General features: G+C 40.6%; 1 protein-coding gene across 8 annotated transcripts in view; it reads left to right on the forward strand.

The window, feature by feature from the left end:
- Window positions 1-14374, forward strand: part of ST6GALNAC3 (ST6 N-acetylgalactosaminide alpha-2,6-sialyltransferase 3) — a 595740-nt gene that overhangs the window by 86552 nt on the left and 494814 nt on the right. The window lies entirely within an intron of this gene.

Genomic DNA, 14374 nt, shown 5'->3' on the forward strand with positions numbered 1-14374 from the left:
CAAGTTTTGGTGGCTATGAATAAAGCTGCTATAACATTTGCTTGCAGGGTTTTGTGTGGACATAGTTCTGAAGTCAGTTGGTTAAGTACCAAGGAGTGTGATTGCTGGACTATATGCTAAGATTATATTTAGCTTTGTAAGAAATCGTCAAACTGTCTTCCAAATTGGTTGTGCCATTTTGTATTCGTGCCAGTGAAGGATGAGTGTTCCTGTTGCTCTTTTTCCTTGCCAGCTATTGGCATTGTTAATTTTCTTTTTTGTATTTTAGCCATTCTAATAGGTATGGCTATAAGGCATGCTGTGGTATCTCGTTGCTTTATTTTGTAATTCCCTAATAATGATGTAAAACATTTTTTTCATATGCTTATTTGTCATCTATATACCTTCTTTGGTGAAATCTCTGCTCAGATCTTTTGTCCATTTTTATTGGGCTTTCTTACTGTTGAGTTTCACGAGTTTTTTGGATACAAGTCCTTTGTCAGATATGTGTTTGCAAATATCTGCAAATTTCTGTGGCTTCTCTTTTCATTCTTTTAACAGTCTTTTGCAGAGCAGAAGTTTTTAATGTTAATAATGTCCAATTTAGATCATGCTTTTGGTGATGCTTCTAAAAACTCATCTCCAAACTCAAGGTAGCCTGGATTTTTTCCTTTGTTCTTTTCTAAAAATTTTATAGTTTTGCATTTACATTTAGGTCTGTGATCCAGTTTGAGTTAATTTTTATGAGAGATGTAAGCCCTGTGTTTAGTTAGTTTTTTTTTTTTTTTTGCACTTGGATATTCAGTTGTTGCAGCACTGTTACTTAAAAAGACTATCCTTTCTCCATTGAAATATTTTTGCTCCTTTGTCAAAGGTCACTGGACTATTTGTGTGGATCTGCTTCTGGGCTCTCTATTCTGTTCCATTGATGTATGTGTCTGTTCTTTCACCAATACTGTGCTGTTTGGATTACTGTAGCTTTACTGTAAGTTTTGAAATCATTTGGTGTGATTCCTCTAATTTTTTGTTCTTCAGTACCGTGTTTGCTATTCTAGGTCTTTCGGTCCAGGCATGGTTTTAAGTCCTTTACATATATTAACTCACTTAGTCCTCACAGTAACTCAGTAAGAGGCCCAAAGAAGTTAAGTGGCCTGTTCAAAGTCACATAGCAAATAAGTGGGGGAGGCAGGACCCAAGCCTCGGCAGTGTGGCTGCAGTCGCTGGCTCACATCCACCCACCAGGTGACCTCTGACGGTAATAAAGAAGGGATCCTTGTTTATTTTTGACACCTTAATGAGAATACTTAGAGGCGATTTCCTGGACCCATTGTCTTGGGAAACAGGCAGCGTAGTGGGGAGTCTCAGAGTTCTTGCTTTAATTTCAGAGACTTAGGTTGACACCTTGGTAGGGTTCCCAGCTCAGCCACTTGCCACCTTCATGATCTTGGGCATACTCCTAAACATCACCATTTCCTCATCCATAAACTGTGGCTACCGTTTCTACCCATTTGTTAAGGAGAATAAGCAAGCAACACAGGCGTGTGTAGTTTCTATTATAAAACACTGGGTAAATACCAAGAGCTATCATTAGATAATAGTGAAAGCTACTAATTACCAGGTACTTACTCACTGACAGGCACTGCTCTAAGTGCTTTTGTACATTATCTTTTTTAATCCTTATAAGCAATACGATAGCTACTGTTATCCCTACACTAACTAAGGTACGTGTAAGCAAGAGAGAGGCTGATTCTTCCTGGCTTTTTTTTTTTTTAATATACATTTTTAATCCAAATCTTGTGGTGTACTTTTTTTAAAAACTAAATTTATTTTTATTTATTTATTATTTTTGGCTGCGTTGGGTCCTCGTTGCTGCGCGCGCGCTTTCTCTAGTTGTGGCGAGCCGGGGCTACTCTTCGTTGCGGTGTGTGGGCTTCTCTTGTTGCCGAGCACAGGCTCTAGAGCACGCGGGCTTCAGTAGATGCAGCGCGTGGGTTCAGTAGTTGTGGCTCGCAGGCTCTAGGCACACGGGCTCAGTAGTTCTGGCACACGGGCTTAGTTGCTCCGCGGCATGTGGGATCCTCCCGGACCAGGGCTTGAACCCGTGCCCCCTGCATTGGCAAGCGGATTCTTAACCACTGCGCCACCAGGGAAGCCCCCTGGCTTAAGTTTTAAAAAATAAAAAAAAGAAGGATAAGAAGGAGGGGGAGAGGATTAGAGGGGGAGCAGGGGGAGGAGGGGAAGGGGAAGAAGAAGAAGAAAATAAAAATTTTAAAAGATACTGGAGTTACTCAAAGAATGAATCAGTCCCTAAGCATCTAGCCCAGGCTGGGTAGGGACCAGGGGCAACCCCAGAAACTGCAGCAGCAGACATTGATGGACCTGCTCTCCAGACTATATAAAGGTGCATAAAGGTGCCTCAACACCAAGAGCCCCTGTCACTGGGTTTCAAATTCCTAGGCTAGAGAAGTTAACTGGCCTGACTCAATAATTTATAGGAATACTTACTATATGCGAGGCACTGTGCTAAATGCTTTACATGAGTTAGTTAACTTAATCTTCACATCCACCCTATGAAGGAAGTACTGTATCATTGTTCCTGTTTTACGGATGGGGAAACTGAAGCAGGAGATGTTAAGTAACTTGCCCAAAGTTATGCAGATACGTGTTGTGGAGTCAGGTTCCAGAGCCTGCCCTGTTATTTATGGCATTGAACTACCCTCCCCCCCTCACACCCACAGAGGGTCTGAATACATAGTTCTTTCTGGGATGGTTGTTGAGACTTTCAGAGGAGGCATTATTTGAACTGGCTATTAAAGGATGAGTAGGAGTTTATAGGTGGATTAGAAGGGAAAGAGTATTTCACGTAGAGGAGACAATATGAGTTAAAGCACAGGTGGATGAAAGTATGTAATGTGTTCAGAAAATGACTCATAATTGCGGAGGTCAAGGGGTAGATGGGAATGGCTGGTGATTAAACTCAAAAGGTTAAAGCTAATGCAGTAGGCATTGGGGAGCTCTCAAAAGAATTTAAGCAGGGGAGTAATTGTCTAGATATGTTTCAAAACACTTCCTGTGGTAGCAGTGTGGAGGCTGGCTTGAATGTGTGTCAGAACAGTTTGAAGGTAGGGGACCTGCTGGAAGGCTCTACCATAGTCTAGCTAAGTGCATCAGCTTCTGAATAAGACAACAGACGTTCCTGCTTTTGGTGGTTTGGGGAAGTTGTACTTCACAGAGTGAAGGAAGAGATGCTACAGGTTCATCAGAGTCCCATTGGGAAATGCTACCTTATTAGTCTCCGACAGTACTCCATGAAGTAGCCAGTATGGGAACTGTTTGTCACTGTTTGAACCAAGATAAGGGACTTGCACCAGAATGTAAATCAATGCACTGCTTCCTTCATTGAGAAAGTCGTGACATGCACACACATCCCCCCCACCCCCCCCCCCCACACATTGACTGAAGCAAACAGCAAGCTCGCTTCATGACAAAGTTGATTTACATTCTAGAGCCAACTCCTGTCTCCTTGTAGCCTGATAACAATTTGTAGACCTTCACCAGTCCACAACCACAATTAGACGAGCTTGCTGTATGATCCGTTTATTATATGTAGGTGTTCTACTTTAAATATCTTTTTATCTCTACGGTCAAACCTTTAATGTGGAAAACATGGTTTCAGCGTTTTAAGAGTTTTCTTTTTATTCTACAGACAAGCCACTTATGTCAAGGACTCCTCTTTTGATTTTTATTTTTTGGAATTGTTACATGATCACTTAACCTTGATTAATAATCAATAACTTTCTGTAGAGATGGGCTTGTGATCTCTTCCTGCTCTCCAGTATTGTTAAGAGCTAGTTGTCCTTCAGACCTCAGGTTCTCTCCAACCTTCAAGACTTGGGTTACGATGCCTTCTCCAGGGTTCTCAGACGTTATAGAGCACTGGAGAGGGAAGGGAAGTAATGATTTCTCTATCACTTGAGTGTAAAGCGTAAACCGAATCAACACTTAGCAGTGATATTATTAGAGGGATTCAAACATCAGTAACATGTCTGAACTAATGGACCTTAAAGATTTTCTGTGACCCTGAGATTTTTCTATTTGACTGAGGTCACAGAGCTAGTGTACGGCAGAGTGGGGCCGGCATCTGGGTCTCCTGACCCTCTGTCACGCTGCTTCTCAGTTTGCTTCCCAGCCCCCTCCCCTCAGTCCTTCACTAAAAGCAGCAGAAGAAATGACAGGTTCCTTAGAGGATGGAATAGATGCCGTGGGTCTTCATTTAATGATGGGACCTTTGGAGGTTTTTTCTCTGCTAATGACCACAGCAGAAAGATGCTTTACATACTGTATTGAGATCTAAATTTAGATAGCAGATGGGCTGACACTGATGTTCTAAAGTACATGCTGGGAAGATAATTCCCAATCTCCTGGGGAAAGAGGTGTCAAATTCAATTTTACTGAGGAGCTGAACTTTAATTTGGCTATTCCAACTCTGGCTTGCCCCAGCAATGAGCCACATAATTTGCCTTGAAAGGCCACCCCTTGATTTGGACACAGCCTGTACAGATGCCAGTTTAACATAGTGCCTAATGCTGAGTCTGTGCATTTCTATTGGTTTGCCTTGTCTAAATGCTATTTAATCATAGTGGTGCCCGTTATTGTTTCAGTTAAATATTATCAGGCTTTCCTCATAAACCCTTAAGTGAAGATCAGAGTTGGTCAGAAAAAGTTGTTAGAAATGGACATTTGTCAGTTGTCAATTGGCCAAAGACAGTCAGCACTTAGCTTGGGGAATAGGACCAAGAAAAAAACAGAGATCTTCAGAAAGCGTGCTCCAGAATCCTCTGAAATCCATTGTCCAGACTTACAGCTCATCACCTTGGCTTTGCTGCTCACCAGCTGTGTGAGTGGGCATTAGTTACTTAGCTTCTCTGAGTCTCTTTCTTTACTGTAGAGTAGAGATAATAAGTCCAAATCCATGGTATGATTGTGAGAATAAATGACTCATATCAGAGGTGCTCAGCCCACTTTCAGGCAATTGGCAGGTCCTCAGTAAGAGTTTAACTTGAATCTTTTGCACGTGCATTAACCATTGTATCTCGGTGTCTCTCTGTACCACAACATGCCATTTTATTCCTGCCTCCATGCCTTCTGCTTGCGAGCTGGAGCTGGGTATGGCCTAATGGTTAATGACCTGGCTTTGGTGTCAGGCACATCTGGCTGGAGTTTGAATTCTCTGTTTTGAGACATGGTTAAATTAGTTGACTTCTTCAAGCCTCAGTTTCTTCACTTGATAAAACGGGGGAAATAATGGCACCTACCTTCCAGTGGCGTAGTGAGGATTAAAAGAGATAAGGCTTGTGAGTGCTTTGTCAAGATACCCATGAGTCAACGTATTGAGCTCCTGTTATGTGTTATAAGCCCTGGAAGTAGAGTGGTAGGCAAACTGGACAGTCCCTGCCATCACGGAATGGCCAGGCCTAACAGGGTGTGACTATACATAGTTATAAACGTGGAAGTAAATAATTAGAAATAATTCCAGGGCTTCAAAGTATTGAAAAGGAGAATAAGTGCTGTGAGAGAACTTATAGGGGGACCCAGCCAGGCCTGGGAATCACATAAGACTTCACTGGAGGTTGATGTGAAGGATAAAGGGCGGGTGACTAGGTCCAGAGCCAGAGAAAGGCTGTTCCCTGTAGGGGGACTAGCGTGTGTTTAAACTCAGAGGTAAGAGAACGTGTGTATGTTTTGAAGGGGGTCTTATTCCTTGAATAAAAAATGAGGATAATATTAAATAGTTCATTGATTTTAAGACATTTTTTTCTTCACATTTTAATGTATTTAAAACTCATACGTGTCTTACAATGAATGACATGTTATAGTATTGGCAGTATTCTTTTCTTTCTTGGTGGTGGCTAAAATAATGGGGTGTCTTACATTCAGAGCATTTTAAGATTTGATGAAATACAGTAACTTTTGCTTTTTTAAGATCGTTGTGAAAATTCAAGTTGAGGTACACAGTGCATCTGATATTTACCTGATACTTCCACAGCAGTTTGAAGGTAGCTGCAGACTATAAAACCAGACCCACGACCCAGTACAAACTTTGCAAACTGCCAAAGTTAAAAGCCGTTACGGCCCATGCTTAGTAAAGCATGCCAAAGCTCAGAGCCACCCACCCTTAGCCTTAATGCCTCCCAGTGTATTTTGCCAATGTTAATATTGTTAAGGTTCATGGCAAAATGCTCGAGATGTTGGCGTCTTTGAGAAGCTGTCTCTCCTGCCCAGGTTCTGAACTGACCGAGAAATAAGATGAAAGAACTGGCAGAGGGAGAACCAAAATGTCACTAGTTCTAGGTTGGAGTGTGTAGCTTGCATCTATGGGTAACTGGGCTCCCGGCTACTGCACCCAGAATTATCCTGCACCTGTGCAGTCACAGGTACACCGATAGGGAAGGTGTGGAGGAACAACGGAGATCTGGGTGCTCTGTGGGCACTCCCTCCAAGGAGAGAAGGGAGGAGCAGACAACACAGGAGCCTCACAGATCAGACCAGTCACTCTCTAGGGCAGGAGGGGAATGCCAGTAGGGCCCCAGCCAAGGAAAGGAGACTTTTGGAGTTGGGTACCACCTTGTATTGAATAGGCATAAATAAACACATTAGGAAGGAGAAAAGAAAGGGTGATGTTAGTCAATTACAAGGCTGAGTTTATGGAATCAGAATGAAAAAATACATTTGATTGAAAAAAGTGGGCATTTACAAAATGTCCAAGACTTAAAAAAAATGCAAACAGTAGTAATAAACTGTGTTGCTGTAGAGAGGGGACAAAATGTTTTAAAAGGAAATTATTTCAAAGGTCCATATAAAGCCTTGGATTCTGTAAAGGCTGGTTCATTACTGGCCTATCTCTTTGCCCGTCAGGGAGTTGGCACGGAAGAGAGATCTGTGGTGCCGAGAAAAAGCCATGGGTGTGTTTTGCTCCGCATATGGTTTAGCTTTGTTTTTGTATCCGACAAGCTAGTTTAATTTACACATGTAGTTTTGATACACTCAGCACTGTGAATAAGTATTGGGGGGGGGTCTGGTGAAAGGCACACAAACCACAGTATCTCATTTCCTTTCATTGATCCAAGCCCAAAGCATTGCTTTTGCATCCTAGAGATTAAAACCCTTGATTCACATAAGAATAGTCTGGTGCAATCTGGAAAGATGTTGTCATGGTCTCTCAGGAGTAAATAATATGAATTTTTAAACATTCCGCAGGAATAATTAACATGATTTCAAAGTATTCTAAAGCATCAGGATTGCTTATTACAGTGGAAGAAACAGCCAGATATTTTGAGAAAAGTGTAAAGGTAGAGCTGTGTATTTTTAAGGACTAAGTATTTCTTCTGTTTGTTCTTAACCCAGCAGGTATTTGCTGAGGCTATTGTGTGTGTGTTCTGGGGACAGTGTTATCCCAAATAATAATATTATATAGAGATAGTCTATAATCTCCTACTTACAGACTCTCTGATAGATTCTACCTCTTACCCTATGTTGGCATTTCTCTAGTGGAGCTATTGATATTATTGTCGTTTTTAGTGTTCTGCACTAAATTAAAAAAATAACTCTCCCTAAGTAATTACAGAATGTTCTAATTAATTTTATCATTAGCAGATATCCTAAAAATCATAAACAAGCACAAAGAAAAAAAACGGAGCTAACCACTGTTTACATTTTTGTGAATGTCTTTCTAATATTTTATTTATTTTTGTATACATACATATATAATAAAATTATGTAATTATATGTATCATATATAAATTTTGTGTGTATAAAGTGTATGATAAATTTTATATAAGTAAAAGTTATATATAATTGTATAATTTTATTATATATGTATATCTGTATAAGCTACCTTAATTTACAATGTTAATATACAATTTTATATTAAATTTATATTTCATATAATTTAATACATATACTTATATGTATTATAAAACATACGTTTATATGTTTGTAGTCTGCCCATTTCTTTAACTTAGCAATAGGTCATGAAGATTTTTTTCATATCAATAAATATGTTTCTATGATGTGCTACTTAATGGTATCCATGTACAGTAAGTCCCCTACATACAAATGAGTTCCGTTCTGAGAACACGTTCGTAAGTCTGATTTGTTTGTTAAGTCCAACAAAGTTAGCCTAGGTACCCAACTAACACAACTGGTTATATAGTACTGTACTGTAATAGGTTTATAATATTTTTCACACAAATAAAACATAAAAAACAAACACAAACAAAAAATAAATAAAACATTTTTAATCTTATAGTACAGTACCTTGAAAAGTACAGTAGCACAGTACAACAGCTGGTGTACAGGAGCTGCCATCGAGTGAACAGGCATGAAGAGTTACTGACTGGAGGAGGGAGAGGAGGTGGGAGATGGTAGAGCTGAAGGATCGTCAGCAACAGGAGATGGAGGGCAAGCAGCAATGTCACTCATGCCTGATGTTGATGGCACAGATTCTGGTTTCTTGCTGGATTCAATTCTACATACTGTCTTGAAAAAATGATCCAATGATGTCTGGGCAGTAGCTCTTTTTTTCTCGTCATAGATGACATGGTAGCACTGGACTGCATTCTGAATGGCTGCTGCAGCCTTCGTGTACCGTTCTGTGTTCTAAGGCACCGTTCCTGTGCCTTAAAAACTAACAGTGCCTTCTCAAGTAAAGAAAATCCCTTGCCATTTCTTGCATTGTGAATCTCTTCGGTTCTTCAGTAACTTCTTGCTCTGTCTCTCTTTGTCCTTTCTCTGGGCCTCCAATCCCATCAGGTCTTCATTAGTAAGCTCCACATTCACATCTTAGAAAGCTCTGAAGTTGAAGGTTCGAATGTAGGGGACTTACTTACAGTTTTTAGTGGTGTTTTTGCTGGGTCAACATTATACTTAAAGAAAAAAGGACTTTGGACATGTATAACCAAAGTGCCCTCCAGAGAGGCTGTAAACAGTTTACACTGCTTTTTGGGTGTTCTTATTTTTCCATACCCTCTCACACCAGATAATCTCATTATTTTTAATGTCAGGTGAGACTATACAGTTGACCCTTGAACAACATGGGGGTTAGGGGCACTGACCCTCCAAGCAGTCGAAAATCCATGTATAATTTATAGTCGGCCCTCTGTATCCTCAGTTTCACATCAGGAGATTCAGCCAACCGTGGATCATGTAGTACAGCAGTATTTACTATCAAAAAACAATCCACAAAAAAAGAAAAAAAAAAAAGAAACAATCCACATATAAGTGGACCCATGCAGTTTAAACCCATGTGGTTCAAGTGTCAACTGTATTTTCATGTTTTATTTGCATTTTTTGACTTTTTGATGCTAAATATTGCAAAGCTATTACTTGAGAGCAAAACAGAAAACATGAAGTCTTATTTCATCCATATCTTGGTTTGATTCATTTGCTTTGAATCCCTTGGGGTCAGCTGCTCTGAGGCACAGGCCATTGGGGTTGGCCTGGCCAGGATGGGGACCCAGTTGGGAAAGCAGTGAAATTAAGGTAGTTTGAGAATACCATGGTCCCTGTAAAAGAAGTACCAGAAGATGAGAAAGAAGTACAGAGAAGAAGAAAGAGAGAAGTCAAAGACTTTTTTTTTTCTTAAAAATATTCTCCTTAGGTCTATGCCACGAAAAGAAGGAAGAAAATTTCTTTTCCCCCTGTTAGCCACATTACCCCTTGGCCACTGTTCCAGAGCTCGGGACAGACTGTTTGTCCTATACTTTGTTTCTAATGTGGATGAAATAATTTTTGTGTGATCTTTTAAAAATGAAGATCCCAATCACATTGCTTGTCCAGAAAAAATACTTCCTACGTTACTAACTTTGGGAACATAAATTATTGGTCATTTGGGAAACTACTTATCCTTTTATTTTTCCAATTTAAACATTAACCAAGGCAATCTAAGCTTTGCCTTTTTTTCTCTTGGGTAACTTGATTCCCCAATTATAAATAATGATTATTTAATGTCTGTTAATTCTATCGCAGTTTAGGGTGAATTCTAATTAGCCATTTCCCTAAGATATGTGGTTTGTGGCTTGAAAGGTTTTCTAATGCCTTTCCACCCTAGAACTAATGACTCAGAACCAAGAAAGACTGACACAGAGCTTCATCTTATGCTGGGGCTGCAAATGCTCCAGAGGGTGCCTACACCTCTTGCAGCCTTGCTGCACATGGCAAATAACACCCGCCACCAAGCTGGTCTCAGTATCGTACCTGCTCTGCATTGTGCCCAGAAGGCTTGGTTTGACTTACAGGATGCTCATTTCTGGGAGGTCACAAGCACTGTTTCTTCACTGGAGTCCTAGATAGTCATTTTTCCTAGTGCTTTAAAAAGGTTAAAATGTGGTTTTATGGATAGTCATCACCCAGATTTTTGTGAAAGCGTCCCTAATCCTAATTAATGGTATAAACAGATTCAGAGAGAGTAAAGAAAGATATCTGTGGCTTCTAATTCAAATTAGGCTAACTGTAGTGATTGGTCACCCATTGTCTTAGTCTGTTGAGGCTGCCATAACAAACTACCATAGACTGTGTGACTTATAAACAACAGAAATTTATTTCTGGGCTTCCCTGGTGGCGCAGTGGTTAAGAATCTGCCTGCTAATGCAGGGAACACGGGTTCGAGCCCTGGTCTGGGAAGATCCCACATGCTGCGGAGCAACTAAGCCCATGAGCCACAACTACTGAGCCTGCGCATCTGGAACCTGTGCTTCGCAATGGGAGAGGCCGTGACAGTGAGAGGCCCATGCACTGCAATGAAGAGTAGCCCCCACTCACCGCAGCTGGAGAAAGCCCTCGCCAGAAATGAAGACCCAACACAGCCAAAAATAAAATAAATAAATAAATAAATTTATTTTTTTTTTAAAAAAAAAGAAATTTATTTCTCACAGTTCTGGAGGCCGGAAGTCTGAGATCAGGGTTCTGATGTCACGTTCTGGTAAGAACCCTCTTCCAATTTACAGACTGCTGACTTCTCGTTGTGTCCTCACATGGCAGAAAGAGGACAAGCTTGCTCTTTGGCCTCTTTTTACAAGGGCACTAATCCAGTTCATGAGGGCACCACCATCAGAACACGGATAAGGTTAGATTTCAACACATGAAATTTTGAAGGACATAAACATTCATAGCACCCACCAGCTTTGGTATGTAGATGCTTGGAGATTAAACATGACTTTCTGGAACAAAATAACAGTTCTTTCCTGAGCATAATGTATAAACTGGGCTTAAAATATAAGTTGATTCATAAAAAAGTTGGTCCTAATTTTACCCTATATAAGAATGAAACATCATTCAGAGTATTTAAAGAATGGGGAATTCTGTTCAGTAGAATTTTTTGATTGAGTTAAACAGAGGAAGGTAGGGAGTTATTGTTTAATGAGGACAGAGGTTCAGTTGTGCAAGATGAAAAGAGATGGATGGTGGTGATGTTTGCATGACAGTGTGAATGTGTTTAATATCACTGAACTGTATACTTAACAATGGTTGAGGTGGTATATTTTATGTTATGTGCTTTTAAACAAAATTTTAAGAAAGAGTTAAATGGAAGTTTCCTTTTGGAGAGCTTTTCAGTCTACATTTTGATTTAGTAAATGTAGGAGATTAAATTTAACTGTGTGTGTACTGGCTGTTTGAGGGTCGTCATTATGCATGCAGCCCTCATTTTATAGGACTGGAGAGGCAGAATGTGTTTTGGATCTAGGACATGTTTGAGAAGCAGCTTAAAATTCCTTTATATTGTTGTGCATTCCTGTGATTTGCATTTCTGTCCTAAATGAGCAGAGAGAAAAATAAGTTGGATCCCAATTAATTGGGTTCTAATTTATCTGTGTTTTAGGCTCTATATTAAAAGATCAGCCACCTAACGTAGTACTTAATCATAACCAATTTTGTATATAACCGCACAGGAGAAAAAGAGTTTAAGTGCAGCTTTCTTCCCATCCATGCTTTCCCTTGGCCATTGTGCTTTTGCGTTCTTGAGATTCAGTAAATTCTTTTGAAGGTCAGCTATGGCGCAGAGGAGAATTAATATTAAAATGCATTTAATAAATAAGCTGTCAGATGATTCTCTAAGATACCATAGCAGCTGAAAGTCTTCTCTCCTTTTTCTTTCAGGTCTCTGCGTACAGGGGGAATGATGGTTAATATAGAGTCTCTGTTGGCATCTCCTAATGGGCCTTCAGTAATCATTTCTGTCACAGTGTTGCTCCATTGCTGTCATCAGCCTTGAGTGACGGAGCACTTTTCTCACAGAATACAGCCCCTCCCTGGAAAGGAGGAAGCAGGAAGAGTCATCTATGTACCAGTGTAACAGGACGAGAATAGAAACAAAATCACAGATTTGGCAAAGAAGGCCTGCATGCTGACCCCGTGTTCCTGGCAGTCTGAGTGGATTTTTGGTCTTTGGTCTGAATTGTCATGATTATTTAATGTTAAACCTGCAGAGTGTTATGAGGCCATGATTTTGAACTCTGTGCCCTTCAGAGGGCTCTCGTTAAGGCACAAGTGCAGGAAGATTAAACATTAATTAAAGTATCCAGAGTAACTACACAGGAGAACAAAAAGTGTAAAGAAGCAGAAAAATAATTGGTCTCCCCACTAGAGAAAGTCATTTTTAAAAGAAAGGTCTTGTATTGCACTTTAGAGGTGGATGTAATAGGACTTCACTAGACCCAGAGGCATGAGTAATTTCTTGGTAGAGTATTCTGCCTCTGATTCCTCAAAAAAAAAAGGAAAACTCAGCAGGTGCTGGACCATCTCAGGGGCCCTAATGGTATGGAGAGAAAGGAAACAAGAATGTGTTCAAGTTGTAAGTTGTAACTGTCCTTGATGTTTATTGAGAACTCATGGAGGGGTGGGGGAAGGGCTTCCCAAGCCTGACTGAATGCCTTTCCTCCCTGTAGATTCCAATTCAGTGTTTTGGATGTAGGCCTAGGAGTCTGTATTTCCAAAAGATTTTTGGTACACAGCATGGTTTGAAAACTACTGGTCAAGGTCAATAGTTTTAATTAAAACGAGAGAGGGTGGTAGGACAGAGGGAAATTGACACAGAGAAAGAGGGAGAATAAGCTTTGGAACCCTTTGTTCAGATATCTGAGGAAGAGGAACATGTAAATCAGTCCAATGCAGAACTGTGCTGGCTGAATTGGAGGCAGGAGACCTGTCTTCCTTTCCAAGGTCTGAGCAAGGGAGATTTAATCCTCATGCATTGGCCTGTGTGCTGTCATTTCCTTCCTCCCTGTCTGCTGCTGCCACCTTCAGCCTCTCTCAGCTGCTTCATTCCTGTGTGTCAACTCTACATGCACATGCTCTTGTTTTGCCCTTTCCGCTATCTCTCCTGGGTCCTGTCCGTTTTCTGCCTTGGCTCAGTGCGCTCACAAGTGAGCCTTCAGCATGACACCTGTCTGCTTCCCCGTAGTACCAGAACCTCCACTTTCCATGTAGGCAGGGGCAGCCTGGTGGACAGCACTGGACACTCAAGGTGGGTCTGAATTGAATTCCAAACTCATTTTGATAGATGGTGCACTTTGTGAAACGGCATGATGATTTCAAGAGAGCATGGACTTTGAAGGCTGATAGATTTTCTGTAGGCTTCTTTTCAATAAATGACCCAATGCCTTTCCATTTGCTAAGGGCAAAATCCTTGGAGTCGGGCTTTCCTGGTGGCGCAGTGGTAGAGAGTCCGCCTGCTGATGCAGGGGACACGGGTTCGTGCCCCGGTCAGGGAAGATCCCACATGCTATGGAGCGGCTGGGCCCATGAGCCATGGCCGCTGAGCCTGCGCGTCCGGAGCCTGTGCTCTGCGACGGGAGAGGCCACAACAGTGAGAGGCCCGCGTACCGCAAAAAAAAAAAAAAAAAAAAAAAAAAATCCTTGGAGTCATCCTAACTCCTTTCTGTTTTTTACACCCCACACGTAAATAGTGAATTCTTTCAAATGTATCCAGAAGCCATTTATTCTCACTATCTCTATAGTTTTTTTTTTATTTTATATTGGAATATAGTTGATTTACAGTGTTGTGTTAGTTTCAGTTATACAGCAAAGTGATTCAGTTATACATATACATATATCTATTCTTTTTCAGATTCTTTTCCCATTTAGGTTATTACAGAGCATTGAGTAGAGTTCCCTGTGCTATAGAGTAGGTCCTTGTTGATTATCTATTTTATATATAGTAGTGTGTATTTGTTAATCCCAACCTCCTAATTTATCCCTCCCCCCATCTTTCCCCTTTGGTAACCGGAAGTTTGTTTTCTAAGTCTGTGAGTCAGTTTCTATTTTGTAAATAAGTTCATCTGTATCATATCTTAGATTCCACATATAAGTGATATCATATGATATTTGTCTTTCTCTTTCT

This window comes from Phocoena sinus, chromosome 1 (genome assembly GCF_008692025.1).
Source record: "Phocoena sinus isolate mPhoSin1 chromosome 1, mPhoSin1.pri, whole genome shotgun sequence".
Classification (NCBI taxonomy): Eukaryota; Metazoa; Chordata; class Mammalia; order Artiodactyla; family Phocoenidae; genus Phocoena; species Phocoena sinus.